Source organism: Corythoichthys intestinalis, chromosome 13 (assembly GCF_030265065.1).
Source record: "Corythoichthys intestinalis isolate RoL2023-P3 chromosome 13, ASM3026506v1, whole genome shotgun sequence".
In the NCBI taxonomy this organism is placed as follows: domain Eukaryota; kingdom Metazoa; phylum Chordata; class Actinopteri; order Syngnathiformes; family Syngnathidae; genus Corythoichthys; species Corythoichthys intestinalis.
In genome coordinates, this window is record NC_080407.1 from 26,996,354 (window position 1) to 27,002,353 (window position 6,000).

Sequence of the window (6,000 nt, forward strand, 5' to 3'; positions counted from 1 at the left end):
AACAATAATTTACAGAAAAATATGGCATATTTTATAGATGGTTTGAATTGTGATTAATTGCGATTAATTACGATTAATTAATTTTTAAGCTGTAATTAACACGATTAAAAATTTTAATCGTTTGACAGCCCTAATTTATTTTTATTTTCGTGACAGCAAGCATGCCGGGTTGGCTGGTAGCAGCAGCATTGTATATGTGAGCAAGATCATGCTAAAGAAAGTCCGTGCGCCCCCGACCCCAAACCCCCACTTCCCCCTCAAAAGGAAAATGTTTAACCGTGTCCTAAATCGAAATGCAAGCACGAGCCATGACTTTGAGCCCATAGAACTAGGACAGACGACGCGGAAGTTCTCCCTCGCTTTTGCAGCAGCGGGAGGGAGACGAGGCCGTCTGTGAAAGCAGAATGATATCGCCTGTCACTCATTTCTGAAACTACAACGAGTGGTCAATGTGGAAGAGAGGGAGGGACCAAGCAATGTCACTTCCCGTTCAGTTATACTGCGAAGCGGTCTTTGGTGATTCGTTCGGCAACGTCACTTCCCGTTCACTAACCGAACGATTCATTTGGGCGGGGAGGGAGATGAGGGGGGTGAACAATTCGTTGAACGATTCGTTTGAACTAATCTTTTTACTGAACGAACCGGAATGGATTCGTTTACTCAAGTGAACGACAGATCCCGTCACTGCTGTGAAGAACTACACCTCCCATGATCTTTATAGACCCTACTCACATGACGTCACAACCACCCGTCCGCGCCATATTGTCCGTCAGCTCGTCGGGTTTAAGCATTATCGCGATGTAAATTCCTCCTATTATGGCGTGTTTTTCTGCTCGTTAACATTAATAATCAAAATGGTGAAGGCGTGTGTGGCGGTTGGTTGCAATAACAGAGAAGATAGACGGAGAGACTTGAAGTTCTACCGTATTCCGAGAGACCCGGAGAGGAGAGCGAGATGGACTGCTGCAGTTCGACGAGAAAACTGGGCACCAAACGATCACTACAGATTATGTAGTAGTCATTTTATATCTGGTAAGATGCATTTAATATATATTTAGAGGGTTTTGAGCTGACAACCACAATTAAGATCATTGCGAGGCTAATCGCCGACAACGTACAGTTTCAAATTCAAGATGCTTATTTCTTCCACCATCAATATTTTTTGAATAATATTTAGCTGGTACCAAATGAAAGAAGTTAAACAGGTGTGTCCAAACCTTTTGCAAAGGGGGACAGATTTGGTGTGGTAAAAATGCAGGGGGCTACCTTGGCTGATTTACATTGAACAATATAAACAATTTTTAGCAAGCCCTTCTGTGTATCACATTTGCTTTATAATTTTTTTAATTCATAATTTCAACAATCTCGTCTTTGTGGCGTTCTCTTTCGACACTCGGGCTCTTGCGAAATACTGCTGCTGTGAAATTGAATTAGCTTCAAATTGCTATAATTTCTCGCTGCGTATCTTCCCTGTAATGTTGTCGTACATGTCAGCGTGTCTTGTTTGGTAATACTGCGTCACATCGAACTCTTTGAAAACAGCGACTGTCTTTTTGCAAATGAGGCAGACACAGTTGTTTCGTGTTTTATTGAAGAAATAGTCCAATATCCACCTATCCCTGAAGCGTCGGCCATCGCAGTCAACTTTTTTTTTATTGATTGTCGCCATTTTAGAAAATTGGAAGTAAAGGGTCACACGGGGTAATGTTGCTTAGAGTGCTGCTCTTAAAGTTTCTCAAACTTTCGCGAGAATAGGCTGATTGATAGTTGTAGATACCAGGGTAGCAGATGTCAGGCAGAGAGGGCGAAGACAGCGGGTCGAAAAATATCGATTTAAGCATCAAACATGGATCTGGCGAATGGATAGACTGAAGCTTTTCCACATAACGCCTTTTATGCAACGTATCCAATGAGTTTACAGCGTCTGAAAGCACCGGGGCTTCCATGAATTGCACTATAAATTGCACGACAAATTGGAACCATTGAGAATACGGATAAACACTGACGGACAATATGGCGGCCGGATACAGCGACACGTCATTCTGTGACGTTGGTGAGTAGGGTCTATAGGAGAAATGATAACGTTAGGATCCCACTGTTGATTTTTTCCCTATCATGTCAAAATATAGTTGTCTAACAGAAATATTTTTACTTTGGAAGGGAAGCTGTAATTTGGGCTGTGTTTTGTTTTTGTTATTGAAATAGGCGGGTTTTACGGTGTGATTGGGCTGGAGAGAGACTGCCTTTCCCATCATGCAATCCTGGTCGACAATGAAAAAGACTGGCCAAGATGGAGCTGTTTATTTCTTGTGCACATATTGTTTTTCCTCTATTTCAGTCACTTAACTAAATCAAGGTCTCGGCGACGTGTCCAGCATTAGCCACATTACAGACCCAAACATCAGTCTTCAAGTCTGGGCACTCGTTGAAGTTTTGTCGCCTACTTTAGCCTAGCCTAGCTGGTCAACCGCTAACGAAACTTAGTGCAAGGCACGTCGTCAAGTGTTCAGAAATCGGTCTTTGTCAGTCACGTGCCCAAACTAGCGGACACGATCCCAGGCGCCATTTTGAGTGTACCGCGCATGTAAACAAACCACAACAGAAGTAGCTCATCGCTGGATATAACAAACTACCTTGTTTACGGTATCAGCGATTACACAAATGAACAGTTTAAAAACGATAAATCTCTCGAAACTCACAGACATTTCACGAATGGCTGGGTGCAGGATCTCTTCTCATTTCGACCGCAGGACTGCGACAGCACAGCCGTCACTCTCGTTGCTCTTCTCAGAAACATGATACAGCTCTTACATGAACATTGTTGAACATGAATTGTACCTTGAATATCATCTTAAACATCACATGACTAAAACAGGTGAAAGAACTGTCATAATGACATGCAAATTCATTTATATTGAACAATATATTGTTTCAGTGTTGACATTGCCATGCAAAGATGTGCACTTCTCTCAATGAAAGACTTGTCATGTGAAGTGGGACAAATTTACTTGAACACGTTATTCTACAACTAGTGTTATTTTACTTCGCACGCACATATTTTATATTTCCTTGTATTGCTGTTTTCTGTTTACCATTGTGCTGCTGCTGTTTTGAGCATTTTAGTAAAAGTTATATATCTAAAAAAGTAAAACTGTCATACTTCTTGTTTTGTCTTATAGTGTTTATCTCCACAACATTGAATGTAATTAGTAAAGAAAATTACTTTTCATTATCAAAACCAACACTAGTTCTTTATGTACTTAAGAGAGGCAAAGACTCAAGAAGACTTCAAAATTGTCATTGACATACTTTATTGAGCAGGTTTAGATCGTCTAAAAACGTATAAAAACTTTGCTTGCACAAATACTACAAAAAGAAAACTAATTGTACTAAACTATTGTTGGGCAATGGTTTGTCAGGGACACAGTGACAACCTTATCCAACATTATGGCTTTTTCACTTTCACATGGAAGAATCATGTTTATGGGTTTGGTTCCTGTTAAGATCTTATACTTGTGATAAACATTTCCGATGACCCTTTCAACATGGATTCTCAAATGTGCTATTTTCCGAGTTTCCTCCACATCTCGAGCTGCTAACTGACGGCGGCCTTTTGTAAATGCTGGGAGTTTGACCTCTGCACACATGCCCACACATTCCTGGATGTCAAAACCTCTCAGCCAAGACAATGTCCCCAAGTAACAAATTATCAAGAAAACCACTGTTCAGGGTTATATGTTTGTCACTTGTACGAGCTCCCCAGCCTTTTGATAAGAAACAAATGGCTCCCTTGGGTGTAATGCCTATAAAATACTTCATAGTGGGGTGATGCTTGTAGCTGGAAAACATGTGGGCACGTGCTTTCAGATTTGGTTTCTCTGTGAAAATCTCAAAACAGTCAATAATCACGGTCTGTGTCACATCCTGACTGGTGTTGTGCGTCTCATCCTCTGTGATTAGCTGATCACCTTCTCCAGCTTCATGTGTCCCCTCTTCAGTCTGTAGCTGACCAATTTCTTCTTCAGCATCAGGTGTCCCCTCCTCATTTTGTTGGTGACTGTTTATTTCACCAGGTTCAGATGGTCCCTCCTTGGTCTGCAGCTCTTCAATGTTTGCATCCTGCTGGACCTCCATCTTTGGTGTTTGCAGTGTCTCTTTCCGTAGCTGCTCATGCCTACTTCGTCTTGCAGAGCGTGCAGTGTTTGTCGGTGTAACAGATGTGTGTCCCAGATGTAGGGATGGTCCCCAGTCTGGGTCAGTCTCCATCATTTCATAAGCTGGTTCACTTGCAATCACGTTAGGTTTTATTTAGAAAGCTAGGTAAGATTGGATGTTTCCATGGCATTTCACAATCATAACCACTTAATCAGACATGCTACCATCCCATCCAACCATCCCATCAGATATCTCAGCTCACAAGGGGAAATCTCAGGCATTGAAAAATATTTCTGTGCATTTTTTATGTTTACCTTTATCTTTCAAATCATTCACTCTGTAATGTTTTTATAAACTATGACTGAATAAATTAAACACTGATTTATCACGAACACATTAACCCATTTCCACTGCCATCCCTCTTTGCCTGTAGTTTACAAGTGAGGCTGGCTAGCTAGCTAAGGTTAGCCAATGAGAAAATAGCGACTTTAGAAAACAAAAAAACAGCATATTCAGTATCAATACTTAAACAAAAAAAGCTCTGACTTGCCTTTTATGAAAATGCCGAGAGCAAACACGCATGAAGTCACCCTTCCGTCTCACCGCTGCGACCCAGGCCAGGCCATCCGACGCCTCTTCGTTAGTTCCTCAACCTGCTGTCCATAACATCTTTTCCAAGTGGGAAAACGAAAAAAATCTTACGTTGCGGTCAACTTTTCTGCCATTTTTGTCGTGTGATTTAGTATGGCAGCCTTTCACACAACAAAAGTGTCCCATTTTATCAAAGACAATGATGAAAGCAAAGACGACTCTCACTGTCAAGTTGTTTACAATAAGTGAATACCCAAAATGGCGATTCGACCCACAATGCACCGCAGCTTTTGCAAGCGTTACGTCACCTGACAAAGACCGATCAAGTAGGGACTATGTCCGCGAGAACTACACCGGCTGCAGAAAAGTTCCAGAAGGAACTTTGTGGAGTAAAGGAGGAGCCCCCACGTCAAAAAGACTCGACTATGTGCAAAATGATGCACGCAAAGCTTTTTCCTCGCAGACTTGAAGGTTGGTTCACTTTCGATGATACGTATACTGTAAAGTATGGGCCGGCGTTTGTAAAGCAGAACATGCTGAAAATTCCAAGAGAGTCTGGCTGCAGCCCGCCTCTCTCAGTACCCTGCGCCACTCTACTCAGTACTGATCCCGCAGACAGGAAATGACGCAATATCGCAGCTCTCAGTCTCCTCAGACCGGAAATGACAACATAAAGCAGCGCTCGAGCTCTGAGCTTCCAGTTTTATTTATTTAGCGTCCATTCGAACGTAAATACTATTTTACTTTTCGCACGTATTTTATTTTCGGTTTCAGCATCACTCATTGTTATTTAAATAATATCTAATTTCCATACTCCTTGAAATGATTCGGTGAAATCGGGAGATTAACTCTTTAACCGTGTGCAGTTTGTTAAAACTTGCTGATTTTACCAAAATGAAAAACAGTTACAGTACATCAAAATTAAAATACACATTACTGCAATAAATGTTTAATTAGTGACTAAAAGATCACCTGTGACCTATCACAGTGTGTACTTTAGTTTGTCAAGTGTAAAATTTACTCCTATTGTGAATTACTAGAAATTTCTGTCATCCTTACATCTTTATGAACAGACTCATTAATATAGCTTCATTACAATTTAATGTATCAAAAAAGTAATATTCTCTCTATGGTGCAACCAAACCAATTTTGTTGTCTTACATTTCGCTACTTAAATTCATTCATGTGGGTGCTCACTCTTCAAGATCCTAATCAACTAATTCAGAAACCATATTAAACACTTTCTGCTCCAGG

The 6,000-nt window shown here is 41.0% G+C and overlaps 1 protein-coding gene across 1 annotated transcript in view; it reads right to left on the reverse strand.

Annotated features, from left to right (window-relative positions):
• The window catches only part of LOC130928997 (oocyte zinc finger protein XlCOF6-like), a 33,935-nt gene extending 28,958 nt beyond the window's left edge, over positions 1-4,977 (reverse strand). The window contains exon 1 of the mRNA XM_057855837.1: positions 4,706-4,977. The gene's annotated coding sequence lies outside the window, so the exon portion shown is untranslated. The remainder of the gene's footprint in view (positions 1-4,705) is intronic.
• Between the last annotated feature and the right edge of the window lie 1,023 nt (positions 4,978-6,000).